Source organism: Diabrotica undecimpunctata, chromosome 1 (genome assembly GCF_040954645.1).
Source record: "Diabrotica undecimpunctata isolate CICGRU chromosome 1, icDiaUnde3, whole genome shotgun sequence".
NCBI classification, from domain to species: domain Eukaryota; kingdom Metazoa; phylum Arthropoda; class Insecta; order Coleoptera; family Chrysomelidae; genus Diabrotica; species Diabrotica undecimpunctata.
In genome coordinates this window covers 2,054,297-2,067,467 of record NC_092803.1, presented here as the reverse complement: position 1 = coordinate 2,067,467, position 13,171 = coordinate 2,054,297, and positions in this window count along the sequence as shown.

Here is a 13,171-nt window from a genome sequence, read left to right as displayed (position 1 = left end):
GTACTCTACATAGGTCTACGATTCTTTCCTCCAGTGCTATACATAGGTCTAAGATTGTTTCCTCCAATGCTTTATATAGGTCTTCTTTTTTTTGTCCACGGCTAGACACAGATCTTGTCGCAAATCATCAAAGTGTCCCACTGCTCAAATTAGATAACCAATATTTTCTTCTTTTCGTCCGTTGTCTACTTTTTATATTTAGATGCTGATATATACAAGGTAAGGTGAGAAGACACAATTCATGTTACAGTGATAGTGGGGATATGATCACAGACGGTTCTTCGATAACCATCAGACAACAATTCCCCGATGCATACTCTTTACCAAATTCAGCATAATTTTTTGTACAATCTTAATCACTATTTTCTTTTTAAAACGATATTGTTTTCTGATTATATTTCCAAATCCAAAATATCTTTATTCAAACAAACAACAATAAATAACATCCAATAATAAAACCATTGGTACTACTGAAATATTGACACTTGATGTAAAAATTTATTTGAAGTCAAAGAAACTTTTACATTCAAGAAATTCACGAATTTATTGACACAGAAATTGATGAATAAATTCATGAATAAATTCGTGAATTTATTGTTGGTGTAAAGCCCGTATAACGTTTTGTTAGCTGAACCTGAACATAGCCCCAAATGTCAACCATGGAACAAAATATTTCTGTTTGGCAGTGTTGCACAATACATACGTGTTGGGATGTTTTTATAATGCATACAATGCATTGTATTATTATGCTTCAAATATAAAGAGAGAAAGCTTTTAAAAAGTACATTTTGATTATATTATTTTATGACTCCTGCAATTTTTAATTTATATAAAACAATAACGAGTAAATATTTGTGGCTTTCCAGATTAATTCCAAATATCTGGCAATTGGTGGTTTGACGATTACCAAATGTATCCGCTAATTTATCAAAGGGCAATTGCGTGTCTAGGTTACTCCACTAATAACGGTCACTATAGGTATCTACTAGTATAAATATTTCGGACGTTTTTTATATGAAAAAATGACAAAAATGTAAAAAATCGGTGAAATGACAATGTGACTATTTGCCATTTTATTTACTCACAGGTTCTATCCTTAAGTCCGCTTTACATTTACGAGTACTCGGATCCGAGTTACTCTACTCGGAAGTATAATGGACTACCTAAGCTCTGACGTCATATTAGACGGCGGTTTTAAAAACCTTTCCAAACATTTCTAATTTGTGTGTATTTGTCCCATAAGTTGGAAAAATTGGTTTATTTAAAGAATAAATAAGGACTTTTGGTTGTAAACATTCATTCTGTGCGATTGGTATTATTTGTTGTTGTTGAATTTGTGAGTTAAGAATATCAAAGTATTAAGATATTTACCACAGCAACAATGTTATTTATACTGTGTATTTACTATGAATGTTCATATTTTAAGGTTATGTTATGGTTTGATTAAAACTTTAATTATTTTTTACTGTATTTCAAGGTATTTTGTTGTTGTTTTTACCGGGGTTATTTCAAAATTAATTAATAAATCATTGAATTTATTTAAAAAGCTGAAAAATATTTAAATTAATGTTTTAATCTTTTTTAAGTGCTAGTGATTTTACCCCCTAAAAGACTAAATATGTTCGTTTTTTCGTAGTTTAAATAGTAGTAGCAGTAACTGTAGTTCAACACATGTTTACTAGCCATTATAATATGGCCAGATCTTAAAAATAAACTCAAAAACTAATAAAACATTAAAAAAACATTTTTTTATACACTCATTATGGCAATTTAATATAATGGTTTCCACAGAATGTTATATTACAACTTAAACTAAGAGAAAACGAATATCTTTAGTATTTAACAGGATAATATCACTGACAACGAAAAAAGAATAAAACATTAATTTAAATAAAAGCTATAACTGCTGAAAAAAAAGCAAAAAACAAAGAAGATTGGCCAAAAAAAAAGTGAAACGAAAAGTGTTCATTGAAGAGAAAGCAAACACTGATAGTTCAGAGTTATTTGCTGATGACACTGACTATGCAGCTTGTATTTTCGGTAACGAGCTATTTTCAACCTCTCGATTTCAAGAGAAATGGATCAGGAATGTCAGATTTGTGGAAAATGGTTCCATGTCAAGTACGCGGGTATAGACAAAAAACATACATTTGCGATATATGTAGAGTGTATTGTAACGAAAAAGCTAATTTCGACGTACCTCACATAACGGTTGCATATCTTAGAACGATGATATTTCGAGAACCTTCAAGATGTATCGACCGGCTTACAGAGCGTTGCGTTCATACAAGCGAGAAAAGAGGTAGACTAATTAATATTTTAATGGGAATAAGCCACAATTGAAGGTTAAACTTTATTGACGTTTCAATTTCCACTTCGGAAATCGTTCTCAAAATACAAACATTAATAAATGAAACAAAATTTGTTTTTTGTTACTTGGTGAAAAACTCTTCTAATAATTTAATTTTATCCGACTCATTTATATTGACAATTGAGATATAATATTATACATTTTAAAGTAGACGACTTTAAAATGATATTGCCAATATTGTTGAGTTGCGTTCCTGGGACAACTTTATTGGAAGATAGGACATTCGATTACATGAAATCAAATTTAACCTGAAAATATCCGTTAGACAAAAAATCATAGCATGTAATTTATCTAGACAATCACATGTCATGATAGAAAAATTCTCCTGTTAGTGATCCATATTAAATTATGAGGAAAAAACCTCATAATACTATCCCAACATGGTAAGTATTTGGGTCTTACATTTAGTTTACTCTCAATAAACACCAAATTCTGATTTTGTTTGTTATTTAAAACACATAAATGATGTATCCTCGATATGTTACTGACTTACTACTACTGGTATTTTTCTATTATTAACTTCATCTTTTAGCATAATTAGAGCCGCTTCTTTGATTTTTCTCTTTTTACCATCCGTTTCTTTTAGGCCTATACTTAAATCATTCCATTCAAGTATAGTCCCAACCATATCGTGATAGTATTATGAAGTTTTTTTCCTTCTGAATTCTTCAAATGGCATTTTCAAAAAAAAAAAAATTGGCACACGGTTTTTCTTCACTGTGTTCGTAGTTGTACTTTTAAATTATTAGTTCTAGTAAACTGCGTAAAACAAATTTCACACTTGTGTGGTTTTTCTCCATTGTGCCATCTCATATGTTGTTTCGAATAATCTAGTCGGGAAAACCGCTTAAAACAAATTTCACATTCATAAGGTTTTTCTCCAGTGTTCACTCTCAAACTTTCTTTTTCGCTAAATACCTTTGAACAAATTACACACCTGTAAGGCTTTTTTCCAGTGTGTATCCGATCCTGAGACTTAAACTGAAACTGATTTATTAATAAAACTTCTATAAGATAATTAATAAATGTTTATTAGTAATTATTAAACATAATTATACTGAAACAACGAAACATTTTTGCATGGCTTACATGTATGCCACCAGGTATAAGATAAAAGTACTTGCACCAGGAATAGATGGCGCACATGTATGTCGCAGGGAGAAGATTTAAAATACATTGTTACACTCGTATACCCGTACAAACACAAAAGCTTATTATATTACAAATACTTTTAGGTCTTATGAAAATTTGCAAAACATGGTACACACAAGCCTGGTTTTTCCTGACACAAAGCAATGGTATGACAAAACGTGTTCTATTTAATTTTTTTATTTCGAAAGCAGTATCTACAAGGTTTGTAAGAAATATCGCTCAGTTCAACTTATCTCACTATCACTTTCGAGCAATATGTGTAATAGTCCTTCTTCACTAAAATTTCCACTAATTTTTTTATAATATATTCGAATAATTGAAATTGACAAAGATCTGCGTGTCTTTCAACGTTTTTTAATGACGATTTTAACCATGGACGTATAAACATAGATGGACCCAGCAATAAGATACCTTAAACACACACTGTTTTGAAGCTTCGATATTCCTGGACAAGAGGGTAAAGGGGAGTAAAACGGGTATCGATAGACTGTGATACTTCCTCAATGAGCATAAGCGTGCTTGAATTTTTACTCGCGGGGATAATTATTCAGACGTTAATAATTGGCAGTAGTAATAATGTATAAAAACACGTTTTTATAGAAAAAATAAAATACAATTTTATTTGCTTTAAAATTAATACAATAAAATATAGTTGAGCTCAAGTTAATTTTTTAATAGGTATCAAATAATCCTACGATAAAAAAAAACAATTAAAAAATATACATTTGTCAAATTTAATTACATACCTATATTTATTGATAATGTGTTAAAACATATTTTTTCAAATTGTGACAAATTTGTTTTAATACAATATCAATAGATTCCACGTAGTAAGGGTTTCTGCTACAAAATTATTTATTGATCGTTCCAAAGCTCTTGCCGGCATTTGACATAAAATTATTTACAAATATACCTACTTATTAAAAAGTAGGCGTGAAAATGTATAAATTATTGGAAAGCTATTTACCGAACAGAAATATTAAAGTAAAAATGGTAAATAGACATAATAGAAGACGTTGGTATAGAAATAAATTTTTATTGATTGCGAAATAAAACAGTCTTAGTAAGAACGCTTCTTATGCGCACGGTGTTAGCATCTAAAGTAGTCCTCGTTTCATGATGAATTCCAATTTTAAAATATTTCTCAAGAACCAATTTTAAAAGTTGCATAGAGTGACCATCGATTGCATCTTCATCATACATATGGTCACCAAAATGCTCATAGATTGATTTTGGGACATTTTGTATGGTTTTATTAATCAAAATATTCATAAGGTTTTTAACTAGTCTGTTGTAGATATTTATAGTTTTATTAAAAAATCTGAAATATTTTTCAGCTTCCTTACAAGTTTAAATAACCAAAAAGGATGCTTTTGAAAGGTTTTTTTATACTGTTTTCTCTGTTGAAGTTTAGAGTAAGTTTCATCATTAATCAATATTATTTGGAAACCTACATAGAAAAATAAATGAGTTTTATTCATTTAACTAATTTATTGTTAATTCATGAGAAATATTAAATTAAAAAGCTACTAAACAGATCTTTTTAATCAGATGATGTCTACTTACAATTTAAAAATGTCTATACTAATTTCATGAACTAATATCTTGTTCAATACATTAATTAATATGATAGTACTAAACCCAATAGTACGCCTATGAAAGACATATTTTAAAATGTAAACACACAGGCTTCCTCAGTTCCTAATCTTAAATAATGTAAACAAACAGTACTTACAATTACAAATTAAATAAGACATTGGGATGTAAATATTTCGTTTTTTTTTGCAAATGCAAAACTGTAGCACCATTATTATAATTTGTTTATTTCACAATTTACAAATATCACTTAAAATACAGCCAAAATATCGAAAAACAACTTTTCCTCATCTTGGGTAAAAAGTAAACAAACATGGACATGACATGGAACAGCATTTGAAGTTTGACGTAGAGCCATAAGACAGAGAAATGGAAACACCGTTGCCATTAATAAATAGGTTTCAGTGCTTCTACATATAAAATAATTGGTTGATATCTGTTATACGCTATTATTAAATGATATGCACACTATGTGCACATTTGATGTTTTTATTACAATTAAATATATTAATATAAGTAATAAATTATTATTTTGGTTTGATAGCACCTGTAGAGTATAAAATAAATATAGTAATATTTTCAGCGATACGTGAATAAGATATTTTAATAAAAAAATGTGACAACATTTGAAGGTGCTGAGAATGTGACCTAGTCAAATAATTTTGGCTTCACATTTTTATGTAAATAACTGAGTCCATCTATGTTTATACGTCCATGATTTTAACAATATTTACTCCACCCTTGTCGACTTGAAGATCATAAGTGGTTTCAACCTTTTCTAATCATAAGTGGACTCTCGCCTGGCATATATTATTTAGGGTTTATATCTGTAAGATAATTATATACAAAATCTTGTACATAAAATAGATTTCTTTAATATAACCCAGCACAACACCATTATTTTTGTTTATTTGTATTTCAGTTGCTTATATATTAGCGAACCAATGTAATAATTATATGTGAAGAATACCTTATCCAACAGCCTGATGGTAAATTTAAATCATTTCGCACGGAACGTGTTAAATGTATTTTCAAATTTCCATATTCACTAAATAGCTTAGAACAAATTTCACACTTGTAAGACTTGTCTACGGTGTTCACTCTCGAATGTGCTTTCAAACTTCTTGTTTTTTGAAACTGCTTAAAACAAATTTCACACCTGTATGTGACACACTCCAAGAATAAACTCTGGCAATCTTACTAGTTGGACGTGTGTAGTGTTGCTCCGAAATTAAATTCCAATCTTGGGTGGTTTCGAGTATAATCTGCATACAAAATAGTGCAAAGTGTACTCAAAAAGGACCTTTATGTAAGTAAATAATCAGTTATCTGTTTTTGAACTGTATTAATAAATTAATAGTTAGTTTTAATTGCCCTACGGATAAAAGTGAAACTCTCGAGTGGTCGAAACGAGTTGAACGGACGGGTGATTAAGAACGATAAACAATAATAATTATCAACAAAAACAATAGGTCTGTCATTCAGGTTTCGGTAAAACTATACAGAATTATAAAGGCTGAATTTATTTGTTTTTATATTGATTGTATTTGTATTTACAAGCGGTAGAAGTCGAAACTGGTTAGGATCGAGAATTGCTAAGATTTAACTATTGAGGTGGGTGCGGCGCTTGTCGCGATCCGTAACCGTTACAAATATTTATATTTATAAATACTTTAATTTTGAATACTATTTGAATTTGAATACTAATTGAATAAGAAGAAAGATGGCGGATGGTAACGTTGATGAAGATGGTAAAAGAAAAGAGGAGATAGACATATTTAGTAGGAGCAGAAAAGTGAACCGAACACCAGACAGGTCGAAACCATCAACGAATGAAACCAGCAGCCAGAACGAAATGATGGAACTAATGAGACAATTAGCAAGCGACAATAAAAAGAAAAACAAGGACCTGGAAGATATAAAAAATACAATGGGTAATATGATTCAGGAACTAAAAGAAATTAGGAACGAAAATAGTGAATACAAATTGCAAATAAAAGAAATAATAAGAGAAAATGAAAATCTAAAGAAAGAAATGACAACGATGAAACAAAAAATAGATAAAATAGAAATAACCTTGGAAGCACGTCAGAAAGAAAAGAAGAAAAATAACCTAATAATGAGAGGCTTACCAATAGACACATTAGAAGCAGAGCAACTAGAGAACTTCATAGAAACAAAAATGGGAGTAAAATCAGAAATAAATAGGGTACAAAAGATAAATGAAACAATGTGTGTTATCGAATGTAAAAAATTCGAAGAAAAAATGAAAATACTGAAAGCCAAGGGTACACTAATGAACTATAAGCAACATAGAGTATATATAGAATGTGACCAAACATTAAAAGAGATAGAAATACAAAGAAACCTTAGGAAGACAGCAGCAGATGAAAAGACTAATGGGAAAAGGACACAAATTGGATATGGTTTCATAGTTATTGAAAGCATTAAGTGGAAATAGAATCAAAAAACAAGCCGGATAGAAAAAGTAACATACAATACAGAACCAACTTGTTCAAAAAACTAGCTGAAGAAAACACAATGACGGACCGAGAAACAAAACAGGCACAGAACAGGGACATGAGCAGATTTAAAGATAATAACACAAACGGAATGGAAAAACAAATTGAAGTACAACTTAAACACAGAAAAGAACAAAACAATTTTGAAAACGGCATCATGGAATGTGAGAGGTATAAATGGGAAGGAAATAGAACTGGGGGAAGAAATTAGAGATAAGAACATCGAAATAGAAGCTATAACAGAGACAAAGAAAAAAGGAAGAGGATCAGTAATATTAGAAAACGGAATTTTACTAATATACAGTCGAGTGGAAGAAACGAAGAGAGCTCAGGCAGGAGTATCGTGCATGATAAAGAAGGACAGTATCAACAAAGTAAACAATTGGATATATTACAACGAACGTATACTAAGAGTAGACATAGATATGGACACAGAGGAAACCAATACAAACCTAATCATATGCTGTGGACCAGATGAAGACGCAACAAAAAACGAAAAAAATGAGTTCTGGGATAAATTACAAGAAGTAATAAATGATTGTACAGAGAAAATTGTGATCACAGGAGACATGAACATTAGAGTGGGGAAAGAAGCAGAAAAATGGAACCTCATGAGGAGGAAAAAATAAACAAAAATGGAAAATTACTACCCGAATTTTGTCTAGACAATAACCTGGTGATTATGAACACACACTTCCAACATAAAAGGTTACACAAGATCACAAGAGAAGTCAAATCAAGAGACGAACAATCAATTACAGACTATACTATAGTGCAAAAAACAGAGAAGAACTGGATAAGAGACGTAAGGGTGAAAAGGAGTTATGAAATTGGTAGTGACCACTATCTACTAGAAACCACATTCAAAAGCAAAAGAAAAGAAATAAAAAGAAATGAGAACATAAACAGAAAACACAAACAAATAATAAAAATTTATACACTAAATGAAGAAACAACGAAAATAAGATACTCAGAAGGGCTAGAGAAAGAGATGGACAATGAACATAAAATAACAGCTAAATCAATATGTGGAACTACAAGAAATAACAACAGAGGGAAACGAACATCTTGGTGGAACGATGAAGTGAAAAGAGAAATAAAAGAAAAGAAGAAATTATGGAAAGAATACATACAAGACAAAACACAACAAAAATATGAAAATTATAAGAGACAAAGAACAAAAGTTACAAGACATAGTTACGAAAGAGAAAAAGAAAAGTTGGGAAAAAATCGGAGAAAAAATGGAAGAAAACAGCACAGAAAACGTAAAATTATTTTATAGACCACTGAAAACCCTAAGAAGCAACAAAGAAACGAAACTGAAACAAATAACGAACAAGGAAAGAACAATAATAAACGACGATAAGACAATAATGGAAAGATGGAGGGAACATTTCCAGCTGATACTGAATGGAAATCAAGCGAATACAATGGAGAAGGAAAGCCACATCAAGGGAGTATCCATGCGAAATACGGAAAATCCAGAAACTATAGAAAAAGAAGAACGGGAAGAAGCAATAAGAAAGATAAAGATTGTAAAAGCACCAGGAAGCGATGAAGTAGCACCAGAAATGATGAAATATATAGGAGTAGAAGCAAAAGAAAAATTGTTATACATATATAACCTAATATGGAAGAGAAAAGTAATACCCAGAGAATGGACAAATGCAGTAATTATACCTATATACAAGAAAGGAAACACAAGAGACTGTAAGAACTATAGAGGTATACCACTACTATGTGTAGCAGCAAAAGTATACGAAACCATAATAGAAAGGAAAATCAAAAAAGAAATAGAACATAAATTAGAGGACATACAAAGTGGATTCAGAAAAGGACACAACACACAAGACCATATATTCACCATGCAACAAGTAATAGAAAAAGCCTTAGAAATATATCTGAGCTTTATAGACATGGAAAAAGCGTTCGAAAAAGTCAAAAGAAAAGATATATGGGAAAGCTTAAAGAAGAAACAAGTAAGTCAAGAACTGATAGAAGCAACAAAGAGTATATACATGAAAACAACAAATACAGTAAAAATGTTAAATATACAGTCAGAACCATTTGAAACAACTCAGGGAGTTAGAAAAGGGGGAAGTCTCAGCCCAGCGCTATTCATAAATGTAATAGATGAGATAGTGAAAGAATGTAAAATAGTCAAGAAATACTGCATCGGTTGGAACAGAATGCAAATGATAAACGCTGAGATGTGTATATTTGCAGACGACATAATATTAATTGCGGAAACAGCAGAAAAACTGAAATACAACATGGAGAAATGGAACCTAGAAGCAAGGAAATACAACTTAAACGCAAACGAAGACAAGACTCAGATAATAAAAATATTAAGGAAACAAGGAACGGAAGATCAAATAGAAGTAATGACAGACCAACAAAAAATAATACAGACAAATTCATACAAATACTTATGAACAGTAATCAACAACAAAGGAGACACCGAGGACGATCTCATTAACAACAGAATGAAAAACACAGGAAAATTATTCCAAGCACTAAATAGAGGATTCCTTAATAACAAAGAAATATCAACAAAGATCAAGATGACAATATACAAAACAATATATAGACCTACAGTGACATATGGAGCATAAAATTGGATATTAAACAAAAGACATCAGAGCAGAATCCAGGCAGCAGAGATGAAATACCTCAGAAGAACGATCGTAGTAAAAAGAACTGATATAATCAGAAATGAAGAAATAACAGTAAGACTCAAAATCAAACCGATACTCGACTCGATCAAGGAGAAAAAATTGGCATGGTTCGGACATCTAACCCGGATGGACAATAATAGACAAGTAAAAAGCGTGTGGGACGCCAAACCAATAGGGAAGAACAGAAGAGAAACTCATTAAAGAATGGAACAGTGACATCTCGCAGATACTGCAGAGTAAGGGTAAGACTAGGCAGGAAGCAACACAGATGGCATCCAACAGGAAGGAATGGAGAAAGTTCGTTAAGAGCTAGGACACTTCAGAAGATTGTCAAATATTGTAATTTAATGAATTGTATTATAAACGGCCCAACACCGTAAAGTAAAGTATGTGACACACTCCAAACGATCTTTTTGAGAAAATGTCTTGCAACAGGTTTCACGTTTATAAAGGCCTTCTCTAGTATGAACTTTTGTAAGGTTTTTCTCCATTTCGCAGTCTCAAATGCTTTTTCAAACTTCCCGCTTCACTAAATTGCATAAAACAAATTTTACACTTGTAACGTTTTTCTTCAGTGTGCATCCTTAAATGTTTTTTCAAATGATCTACTTCAGTAAATTGCTTAAAACAAACTTCACACTTAAAGGTTTTCTCCAGTGTGCAGTCTCAAATGCTTTTTTAAACTTCCCGCTTCACTAAAATGCTTAAAACAAAATTCGCACCGGTAAGGCTTTTCTCCAGTGTGCACTCTTAAATGTTTTTTCAAATTATGTGCTACACTAAATTGCTTAAAACAAACTTCACACTTATAAGGTTTTTCTCCAGTATGAACTCTCATATGTGTTTTCATATTACTTAAATGAGTAAATTTCTTAAAACAAATTTCACACTTGTAAAGTTTTTCTTCCGTATGCGATTTCTTATGTTGTTTCATATTCCACTGTTGAGAAAACTGCTTAAAACAAATTTCACATGTGTAAGGTTTTTCTCCAGTATGTGATCTCAAATGCTTTTTCAAATCTCCTGCTTTAATAAAATGCTTAAAACAAATTTCACACTTGTAAGGTTTTTTTTCAGTGTGAATTTTGATATGTTGATTTAAAAAGTTTTCACTAGCAAATTGCTTTAAACAAATTTCACATTTGTATGTGGCACACTCCAAACGGTCTTTTTGAGAAAATTGCTTGCAACATATTTCACCTTGATAAAGTCCTTCTGTATTTAAATCTTTTGTATGATCATTTTTGTAAGAACAATTTTTAGAACAAATTGAATTTTTGAATGTTTTTTCTCCATATTGTGGACTTATTTGTTGTTTTTTGGTGCATGAAGGTTTAAGTGATGTGTTCATGATTTCTATTCCATTCTTCTTGGAAAACCCTAAAATGAAAACAAAACTTTATAATAATTAATGCTGGAATAAACAAAACGAAATCATAATAAACTGACTACTGAACTGACTGACTAATAAACTAAACACCAGTGGTGCAGAAATAGATAAAGATAATAATTTTTTTTAAGAAAAGGAACCAATCACTGTCAACAATATATAATAGATAATTGCCAATATACAAGAAAAATAATTATGTCTCAGTCATTTACATAAAACTAGATAAGAATTTCTCAACAAGAGAATAAGAAGATCGTAAATGGATGAATCAACAACATGTTTTCTTGTGGCAACTGAGTGAAGTACTAGTGAAGCCATTCATTGAAGATCGCGCTAGGAATTCCCTAGTGATGTTTCATTTCAACACAAAACTCGCTATCGAGAGCATTGTCGGTCTACAGTTTACCCGTTCTGAGGTTACTGCTGTGCAAAACCAGCCATGTGACAGTACTTGTTCGTGTCACTTCTGCTATAGAGACGGTAAAACAACACAGGAACACACGAAATAGTTGTGCACTGTGCGAAAAACCCGTAACATTGTATTTCAACTGTAATATGTATCGATTGCATACGGTAAAGTTCAATAAAGGTTTGCAATGCACGAAAATTATATTTGTTGTTTATTTATTCTTCTTAAGGTACTTGAAACCATTCTCTTTCGGCTGTTGCTCGAAATAATTCTTCTACTGTCTACTAATTTATAAACTACCATTACATAAATAAAATATTAATCAATGTTGTTAATTAACTTCTGAGAGAAAACATAATTTTACATCATTATGTAAAAAGAGTTCAAAGAGGCATGTCTAGAAGAAAAAAATCGATATTTCAATTTTTCATGAAATTATAATATGTAAAAGTATGGTGCAGTGGATACCCGGATACCTCTTGTTGTGCACATAAGGGTTAATTAAAACAAATTTCATATGTTCATCATTTAAGGTTTTTTTCTGTGTGCACTTTTTTTTAAATTAGAAGTTGTTTTTTCAGTGTGAAATCTCATGTTGTTTGATATCACCTAGTTGCGTAAACTGCTTAAAACAAATTTCACACTTGTAAGGCTTTTCTTCAGTGTGCATTCTCAAGTGTATTTTCAAACCACTTTTTGTAGTAAATTGCTTTAAACAAATTTCACACTCATAAGGTTTTTCTCCACTGTGTGTTTGTAAGTGTACTTTTAAATTATTCATCATCATCATCATACAGCCCCATTTTCACATCCATTGTTGGATATAGGCCTCCTCCAAACGTCTCCAGTTCTCTCTATCTCTAGCTGCTGCAATCCAGTTTGTTTCTATTCTCCTTAGGTCGTCGGTCCATCGGGTGGGTGGTCTGCCTCGACTTCGCTTGTCGGCTCTTGGTCTCCACTCCAATAATCTCTTCGTCCATCTTCCGTCTTCCATTCTAGCGACATGTCCAGCCCACTTCCACTTTTGTTTATTGATTCGCAGTATAATATCGT